Source organism: Sinohyriopsis cumingii, chromosome 11, assembly GCF_028554795.1.
Source record: "Sinohyriopsis cumingii isolate HCF-2022 chromosome 11, ASM2855479v2, whole genome shotgun sequence".
Lineage (NCBI taxonomy): Eukaryota > Metazoa > Mollusca > Bivalvia > Unionida > Unionidae > Sinohyriopsis > Sinohyriopsis cumingii.
Window position 1 is genome coordinate 106,149,537 of NC_142971.1, and position 10,829 is coordinate 106,160,365.

At 35.9% G+C, this 10,829-nt stretch overlaps 1 protein-coding gene across 1 annotated transcript in view; it reads right to left on the minus strand.

Moving 5' to 3' along the window:
- LOC149789224 (SCO-spondin-like) overlaps window positions 1–10,286 on the minus strand; it is a 102,158-nt gene extending 91,872 nt beyond the window's left edge. Inside the window, exons 1-3 of the mRNA XM_089973591.1 lie at window positions 10,199–10,286; window positions 8,127–8,164; window positions 1,290–1,430 (exon numbers count right to left, since the gene is read on the minus strand). The gene's annotated coding sequence lies outside the window, so the exon portion shown is untranslated. The remainder of the gene's footprint in view (window positions 1–1,289; window positions 1,431–8,126; window positions 8,165–10,198) is intronic.
- Window positions 10,287–10,829: the final 543 nt, after the last annotated feature.

Consider the following 10,829-nt stretch of genomic DNA (forward strand, 5'->3'; position numbering starts at 1 on the left):
TTTCAGTGTACGAAGACAATCCAAAGGGCTAAACAAACAAACAAACAAACCTACTAAAATATGGAAAAAAGGAAAAGGCTGATAGGATACCATTTATCGTGACCTACCATCCAGACAACCCGAAAGTAGGTAAAATCATCGGGAAACACTGGCCCATCGTGGAATCGTCGGACGCACTAAAGTTAATCATCGCTAACAAACCCGTAGTAGCCTACGTGAGACCAAAAAACCTCAAGGACATCCTAGTCAGGGCGATGCTAATGACAATCACTAATCAAGACCACCCTAGTCAATCTGGCCCCTGTTGGCGATAAAAGGTGCAAAACCTGTCAAGATATGATAGGGACCAGGACATTTTCTAGCACAGTGACTAGATGAAAACTAAACATACAGGGTCCAAACAAAACGTGCAGAACATAGAATGTAATTTATCTCATCACATATAAGATCTGTAGTCTTCAGTATGCCTTGGAAACCAAATAGCTACACAAAAGGATCAACCTTCGTAGATCTGACTGGATGACAAATAAGCTGTACAGAAGTCCGGTCGCAGAACACTTCCCCTGGACGCACTTTCAGTGATATAACATTTATTGCAATTGCTCACGACCCAAAATAGAGTTCCCAAACCAGGAAAGAAAAGGAATCTTACTGGATACGCCGCCTTAGTACATTGAAACCAAGCGGTTTAAACCAAGAAAACTAGAAAATGACAACCATGCACAAATAACATTATCCTTTGCAGCCGACACGTTTTCTTTTAAAACTTTCTCTAAATTTAATAATAGCCTATAATGGCTACTATAACAATAAAATATCCGAGATATAATTAGCGCTTACATAAATTTACATAAAATGACTGACGAGGTTATGGCTCATCGATTTCCAGGTCAATACAAATAGTTTCCAGTATCCGTAACAAGTTGAAGAAAAAACAAAATAGTTGAAAAGTAAGAAATTTAAAGGCTTAATTTCTGTAGAAATAACCAAGTAAGCCTTTGCAAACATAACCGTTTTTCTGTTTCATTGTTTGTCTTGTCTAGTTAGATACTAGTTTTGCACTGTTCGTTGCCAGTTCAGTGCATTTATTTTAATCAATCCCTGGCACACGTGATCCCTTGCTGAATCCAGTGCACTTGAAAGGACTGTTACTCGCTATATGATTTGTATTGTTTACACACACACACACACACACACACATATATATATATATATAATATATATATATATATATATATATATATATATATATATATATATATATATATATATATATAAAGTAAACTTACTTGGACATAACTGTGTGTTGCAGTATTGGCTATCGTACTTGTCTGGGAGAGAACATAACGGACCACTACACTGGTAAGCACACCATTGTGTACCTCCGTTACAAGACTTCGTGCATGGACCACAGGTAAGAAGTTGGTAGTCTAAAGGTAAGCGAGGATTGATGTAAAGTTTTGATAAAGAAAAATCTTCATGTGACATATCTTTGACAGAACGATTGGACAAGAATATAACATTATAATGGTACTAGATCTTTTTGTTTTCCCAGTAACTGGCTAGATTTTTCTCTATGATATTTTAAAAACAAAACTAGCACATTTAGTTTATAAAAGTGCCCTGAAGCCATACATTTGTTACCTTGCTTATTGCTAAAGTTCAAGCAGCAGTCTCTTTGTATTCTTCTCGTCTTCTTTCAAGATTAGAAAGAAGAAAAAGGTACAGTTTCATGGTGTTGCACTTTGTATAAAGTTTCTTGCTAATTGTTCTTTGATATCGTTTTTATTTGTTGTTAAACACAAAAATACGCAAGAAAATTAGAGTTAGACTGTTTAGTTGATTCTGATACCTATACAAATTATTTTAGATGAATCACTTATAACTGGGATTGTCATATATAATTGGGCATATCACATATAATTAGATATATTGCCAATAATTCAATCTGGCACGAGGTTGAACTAAGGTCTTGTAAAACAAGTCATGCTCATTAATTCACATGGAGTGTATCTGCTTCAAAACACGACAACTCTGCATAGTTTCCACACACTTGGTGGTCCTACTGCTCTAACATTTTAATATTCATAAATTTGTAATCAAGCAGCTGAGGATTGATGTCATATGGATTCATTCCATGAAATGCACTCTTATTTATTCTGACCATTTTCTTCCTTTGTGAATTCCTTTGTGAATTGTCCTTTGGCCCCATTCATGATCTATCCAAGGTTGAACCTGATCTGAGTACCCCCCCCCCTTTCTCTCTTCTGATTATGTTCATATATATTTCCAGTCATCAATCCTTTGCCTACGACCAATAGCATTGGAATGGGTACTTTTCTGTCCGCACTTTGATACATTCTATATCCTTTATGTCCACATCGATGTCCGGAACTGACAGCATGCCCTAAATGGACACGTGCGTGTGTTAGCGTTTCTCTCTCTGTGTGAGTGTGTGTGTGTGTGTGTGTGTGTGTGTGTGTGACAGTGAGAGCTGTATCACGCAAATTAAAAAAATAAATATTGACTATGACGGTGACTGCTTGTAAATCTGTTATCTGTTAAAATCTGGAACCAAATTAAAATATCATAAATAATTTCCAGTTTGTTAACACTATCCAATTATCTGCAAGATTTGTGTTGATGCTTAGTTTGCAAAGAAAACAAACAATAAACAATAGAAGAAAAAAGGAGTATGCAATTAGTTTACGTGGTGACATTTGGACATTTCCATGCAAATAATCTTTCCTGGACATGGATATTCACAGGCATGTTAGATGAAGACACTGTTTGTTAGGCAATTATGTAAGCCAAATACAGATTCAAATGTTGATTGTGAGAAGGCATATGTTCAAGACATTTTGTCGCGATTTCAGCTTAATGAATATTGCTGACAAGCTCTTCTCAAAATATTCCAAAATCAGTGATTTATTTCGGCTACAATTTTTTATGAAATCTTGCAGATCTGTACAGTGTATCCTGACATAATCATTGCTTGGAGTAGTTTCCTTTAATTTACAGTAATAAACTGACATAAACAAGTACAGTTTTCTCCCAATCGAAAATCGAGTCTATTTATCAAATTCCACCTCATAAATGCCTTGATGGCGTGAAAGGGCGTAAAAATGAAGAATTCGGAAAATGCCAATATGCTGGGGGCGGGGGGACGGGCGCTCTCGTTTATTTCGAAACACCAATGCTATCACTAGCTGAAATTAACCGATTTCCTGCAGAAACGCATTGTTTTTTCTTCCTAATGTTTCAAGAGATTTTCTAAACGCAGCAAAGGATATAGAAATTGCATGACTTTGGCCATAAACTCAAGCGTTATAGCTAATAATCTGTCATCTTTTTTGCCTAACTGTATACGAAAATGACCAAAACGTTATCCCAAACGATGCTGACGCCAGGATCAAACGGTCTGTGAAGGCAGTGGCGTTGTTTACTTGCGTCCAGGAAAGTAGTCTGGTAAAATGGCTCAAAACGTCAATCATAGTCTATTTCACCAGAGAACACAAAACCATGTCAAAAATATACCATCTGTCTGGTATTAGTTGCATGATCTCATTACAAACGTTCTCCAATGTGTTTATGCTTAAAAACAAAACAAACTTAGGCATGTTCCGACCCAGGGCAAGTAATCTCAATCAATAACACTGGACAACAAATTTTTACAAAAGTCATGTTACTGAAATAAAATTAGTCAATTCTTATCAATTTTTATGTGCTGAACACGAATATGACAGTCAAATTGCAAAATTGGCTCTAGTTTTTTTGTAATCTGCAAGAAATTAATGTTTACATAACGAAATGCATTCCAATAGTAAAAGGTCAACTGTAATAGCCTACCTATAAAAAATCAAGTCATTGACTACATCTTAGATTTCTTCGCCTGTCTCTTGTACAGCTGTTCGGGAGCATCTCTGAGGAGTGTCCAGCAGTAGTCAGCCAGCATTGTAGTGGACCATTTTCCCTGGTATCTTTGTTCCATTGTTGCGATATCTTGATGAAAACGTTCGCCGTGTTCATCACTAACAATACCACAGTTGCTAGGAAAGAAATCCAAATGGGAATGAAGGAAGTGAATCTTTAGAGACATATTGCAGCCAAGTTTCTTATACTTCATCAACATGTCTTCTACTAGTTCCTTATAGTTTTCTGCCCTAACATTTCCGAGGAAGTTTGTAGAAACTAGGCGAAAAGCATTCCATGCTTGTTTCGCGTCACCTTCCAGCAAGTTGTTGAACCGGTCATCTTTGAAAAGCTCTCGAATCTGAGGACCCACAAAAACTCCCTCTTTAATCTTTGCTTCGCTGAGTCGAGGGAATTTTTCATGCAGGTATCGGAATGCTGGCAAAGTCCGGTCAATGGCTTTCACGAAGTTCTTCATCAAACCTAGTTTGATGTGAAGGGGTGGTAGTAAGATTTTCTGAGCCTCAACCAGAGCTGGGTGTTGGATATTCTTCTCTCCAATGGCTACATTCTGCCTGTGAGTCCATTCCTTCCTCATGTAGTGCATTTCCCTTGCTCGGCTATCCCACTCGCATAAGAAACACATGTATTTTGTATATCCTTGCTGCAGTCCCATTAAAAGGGCAACTACCTTCAAATCACCACAGAGGTGCCAGCTGTACTTGTTATACTCAATGGAATTCAGTAGCTGCCTTAAGTTATCGTATGTCTCTTTCATGTGGACAGCATACGCTACTGGAATAGATGGAAGAATGTTTCCATTGTGCAAAAGCACAGCCTTGAGACTCAGTTTCGAAGAGTCCACAAATAGTCTCCATTCTTGTGGGTCATGAGTGATTTTTAAAGCATTCATGAGGTCCTCAATATCGGAACAGAATATCAGATTACTTTCCTTTCTGAAGAAAGGCTCCAATTGCTGGTGGCGCTTTCGATATGCAGTAATTGTGACATCTTCTTCTAGAAGATTCCATTGTTGGAGTCTTGATCCTAGCAATTCTGCCTTGTTCTTTGATAAGTCCAAATCACGAATCAGGTCATTTAGTTCTTCCTGTGTTATTCTGTGTGGGGTTGATGATGCACCACAGTGAAAATCTGGATCACTGCATGCTGATGGACCAGGAGAAGAACAGGTCGACTCACCTTTGTCTTCGTCAGATGAATCAAGAGAATATTCTGCTGGAGGTTCTGGAATAGGAAGTCCCTCACCATGTGGAACTGGTCTCAATGCAGACGGAATGTTTGGGTAGACTATTAGCGACTTCTTTCGCTTCGTTATTCCGCCGGAAAGAGGAGGAACCAAGCAGAAGTAACAGTCATTTAGGTGGTTGCTTGGCTCTCTCCACACCATTGGGACTGCAAACGGCATTGATGACCTTTTGCAATTCAACCACTGTGAAAGCTGTGTTGTACATGTAGCACAGCATATATGCGGAGCCCAAGGCTTGTCTTGGTCACCAACCTTGCATCCGAAGTAAAGATGATATGCCTTCTTCACTTGAGAATTGATACTTTTCTTCTGGTTGGCAAATGTCACTTCCCCACAAATATAGCAAAAATTGTCCGCGGTATTAACACACTTTCGAGGCATTACTGTTCTTTATTGTACGTAAATGGATAAAATAATAAGTTTTATGTAACAGTAGCTTGAACTGTCTCGCACAACGTCTAAAATATTTTAAATGCTGAACCTATCTGATTGGGCTTTATATAGTACACTGCTTACGTCAGCTTCAGCAGCCGCCTGGCATTAGTATAATAGGCCTACACATGTATAGTACACTGCTGACGTCAACTTACTTCAGCAGCCGCATGGCATTAGTATTGCATTGCATCAGAAAATGATGCAATCAACTGTGGATGATGTGAGCATGATGGTATTATGCAATGTTACATCATTATTCCGGATGTTGCTGCAGTCCTACTGGAGAAATTTACACAGTGAAACATAGAAAATGAGGTATATGAATATCTTCAAAACGAGAGCCAATACAAATTTTTCACGGTTATATTCGTGTTCGGCACACCAAAATACTACAGATTAGGGCCTTTTCAAGTCAGTAATGATTTCACTGTTGACCAGTGTAAGTTGCAGTAATAAACGCTGTGGTGATTTGTAAGAAGCACAATACGTCATTTGGTAAACAAGGTATATGTAATGACGGATACTTAAGTATATCCGATGTGCTTTTGGATCACTGGTGGAAAGGTAAGAACGTGTTTCCATTGAATTTTCTCTGTGTGAGGGAAAGGAAATTACTTCATTATGATCTTTGTCACCATCTTTATGTATGTGAAAAAGCATGCTGTAATGACTTTAATGTGGTTACCACCACCCATTCGAAACTAGAATGAAAGCATGAAACCACTGGTGTACACCACTCCCTCGAACGGTCTAGATACTACAGTGAATAATTAGGATAACTAGATAGCGTAGTTGTAATACACTAGTGAAGCCTCTGATGCATGCGTTAGACAGGGACATCTAGTATCTAGAAACAAATAGATGATCGTCAATCAAAGATCATTGGTTTCCTCGAGGCTTTCTGATTTCTTTGGTCCTGAAAGATACACCGACATTAAGCTGTCGAGAGCATGTTTGTGTAAATTGAAAGCTTTTCTTGTAATCGACTTAGCATGAATAAAACTGAAATAAAATGAAATTTATTGCGGCAATAAAAAATGTGTCAGTAGAAGCAATCCCCCATCTCGCCCCTGCTTCACCACAACTACCAGTGTGCGTATAATTATTATACACACACACATACACACACACACACACACACACACACATATATATTATGGTACGTGTCCATAAGTTTGTACTTCCTTACTAAGGTCTTTCTCACAAAGGTCTCAAAATCATGACTAAAATTATCATTATTTTCCCTTTATGATGTCAATATTTGTATCGGACCTTGTTTGATGTGTCTGATCGTGTTGGATGACACACATGCTCACGCATTTACATGCCCATTTATATGAAGCAAATAGGGACAATAAGAGTAAAGAAAAAAGTCACGGAAGTTGTCGGCGACAAAAACTAATTTGAAAGCGCCCCATTTGGATTATCTTTGTGAGTAATTATTATGCTCAATCTAATTTCATTTTAGTAACAAAGGTGATAACAAATGAATAATAATTAAAACAAAACAACAAACAACAACAAAATTCAAAACATAATAATAAATAAGCGACAAAGGTCGTCGTCAGCAGATTTTATTTATAGCACTGATTTGCAAGTGTATTTTCAGTTGAGGAGATTGTTGCGCAGGTCATACGGAATAGAGGTAGGGGAACAGTCAACTAAATACTAAATTCATAAGCCAACAATAAATTAGGCTTGGAAACTTTTGTCTAAAAATTTTAAGAAAAAATACCAGATGAATTGCTCAGGTATTATCAGCCACAGAGAGAGAGAGAGAGAGAGAGAGAGATACACGGCTCAGACGGTATGAATAATAACTTTCAGCCAAAGTTCGAACTAAACTACATTATGTATCAGTACAAAAAACTCAGCCTCGTTATTGTTGTTGTTGTTGTTGTTGTTGTTGTAGGGTTTAAAGCCATTTTTCAGCACAAGATATGCTATACAAGATATGCTGTACATGGCGTCCAGTATAACTGGTGGAGGAAGAACCCTGGAAAACCACCGGAAGAACCAGTGACCCAAGAGAAGTTGCTGGCAAGCTTTCTCACATACCCACGATAGCCGGGCATAAGACTCGAACCCACGCTGAAAGAGATGAGATGGCAGCGAACCAGATAGGTTAGCGCTTTATACCACTTGGCCGCTCGGTGCTCCAAACAGCCTCTTCTACTGGAGCATCGAATATGTGTATGTATGTTTGTGCATACTTACTTAGACACATTATGTCTTAGTTTAAAGAGGTGCTTTAAAAATGTAGACAAACTAGTAAATGTATGCATCACTAAATGTGCATTCTTAACAACGCCTACAAAAAGACTTACTGTTAACAAGATTTGCTCTTATGAATTTTCCAGTAAATGAAGAATACATAACTCAATTCATATTCCCACTCCTGTTTGTTATTGTTGGAAGTGTGGCAAGAAGCGATCTCTTTGTCCAATACTTCCAGATAGAGATAGAGGTGCCAATTTCGTGAAAACAGGATATGTCAAAAAGCTTTACTTACTGCAAGATGATGTTTGTGTACAGGATTTAGACACATATCTGTAATGTAGGAAAGTTCGTAAGAGCTTGATGCATCATAGGTATAATAAATACAAATGTAATAAATACGACGAAAGTAGTATACCGATGATTTCGACCCTTCGAGTGCTATTGCGAACTGCGTTTGCAAAATATAGTGCAAAACGACTACATCACATAATTGAATCATTGCGCAAATGACTAATTTAGATACAAAAAAATGAAGATCATGTGCTGGTGACTATAGACCTTGATAGATCTATACTGACACATCACTGTAGGTGAATATAAAATAATATTTTATAATTTGTTTATTGTTATGGAAGAATTTTAATCGGCAAATATATCAATACTTATACGATATTACTAGCGTATCTGACTAACAGTTAATATTATCTTCATCATCTGTTCTAAAAATAGCTGGCATGATTGTCATATATTAAAATCTAGGACATTGTGTAACACCGTACGATTGCTGCGATATCAGTTTTTAGTCATGCCATTCATTTCACTTAACTGATTACAAGGAACTATTTTCCATTTGCATATCATCTTAGAAACGCAACATTTATTATAATCAGCATCCGCTACTATTACATTTTGTTTGAGAGGATTTTGTTTCTCATTTTTAGTTTTAAATCTGGTTGTTGAGCACAATCAAACCAAAATGCCACTAAAATACTAATGGTTGCTGACGCTAAATTTAATGTTAAACTGTCTTGAATTGTTTTCTCATTATCTTATCTTCGCTAGTGATTATTTTCCTTTGTTTTTCCATTATATTGTATCTTACGTAAATCAACACATTGTTACGATTTCTTATGTGAAAATAATATTTTGATAGCATCCGTTTATTGTATGTTTTAAAATGTTTTTTTTTTCGTTCGAAATTAAATTGTACAGATCGTATGATGATAATATGTTCTATCCGTGTTTGCTAAGATTTCTTGAACAACGCTTTGGATCTCAAACCATTGTATTTGGCCTTAGTAATTTCCTTATCAGTCTTGTTTTTTGTTAATATATATATATATATATATATATATATATATATATATATATATATATATATATATATATATATATATATATATATATATATATATATACATATATATATATATATCTTTTTCAGGTTTATTATAATTGCATGGCTTGCGAGGATATATTGGGTGATGTCTCATTTTTTACATTGCAAAAACAGAACAAGTTGTTGGAATGTCAAAGCATAGATCAATTTAGCATGTACATGTAGAAGGAGGACACATTATACACATTAGCTAATTTACATTAAATCTAACGTCCAAGATACAGAAGAAAATGATAGTTTTAAAACGAAATGATTACCATTTGTTTGATGATGCATCTTAACACATTATTATCAGGTATCAGAATGCTTAAATGTGCTTTTCAGTCTTGAGCAAAAACTAGGGAAAAATACTCCTTCAGATTCTTTTGGATTACCACAATTAATAATAAGGTACTTTCTATCAAAAAATACATCAGGGGAAGTCTTCTTTGGTTTTAAGAGGTAAGTTTAAAGTGAGTTCCTTTACATTTACCGGATGCATTGTTCCTTTTTGTTGCTTCTGAGGTTAATCCTGAGAAAATGTATACTTTTACTCTGTGGTCAAAATGAATAGAAATAATATTTTAGCGAACCTTTTTATATCAATATCTTACGTAATTTTGTTCCAAATTATGTTGTATGGAGGCAGTTTTCAAAGATACATTTTGAGTGGCAATCGAAATATATCGAAAACAAGAACCTACGTTAATTTCATGGGATGTCCTACTGCAACTTGAATATTTTGTTAAAAATCTGAATAAGAATTAAGCATATTTGTTGAAGTTTTTGAATCGTTGATCATAGACCTGTTAAAAAACATAAAAATAAAGAGACCAACTACATCATGTGCTGGACATTTTAGAATTGAATATTCATTATGCAAGCATAAAATGTTTCTTAATTCATCACCTGAGCCAGAAACAATCAAATAGCACAGGAGATACTAACTAATATTCACAAAATATACACGAACACGTGATACATACCTGTAACGCGTACATCTGCCCCAATTCCAAAATCCACAACTTGTGGTGTATCTCTGTGCTTCGTAACAGGTGCTCTGATAGGTGCATGTGTCACTGTAATCGTACAAAAGAACAATTTATCAAACGAGAAATTATTGAAAGTTGCTACAACTTATTTTTTGCAAGTGTTCTCAGAAGGGTCAATATAAATCTCTGCAAATCATTTATCACCAAAATGCCCATAATATTTATAACTAAACGAACGATGAAAACTTTAAGAAAACAAATTTCTTTCTGGAAAGTCCAGCTACAATCTTTGTCACTGACATTTGATGAAATCTATATCATAAAATAAAAGATGATACGTTTGCTCAAACATATTTTATTTCATAAATTTGCATTTGGCGATTACAAGTTGGATGATAGAGAAGGTACAGGACTAAATAGGAAGCCAATGACTTATAATGCTCTGATCTTCGCCGATATAAATAGTCTTATTATATGTTAATATAATAATATATGGTTTGCCATATGAAATCACAAAATATAAATTATTGAATATGCAAAGTAGACACCCTTGGTTAAACAATAGCATTAGGCCAAGTTATATAAAACACAAAAATGAACAATGAGGGACCATTTGAAAGACACG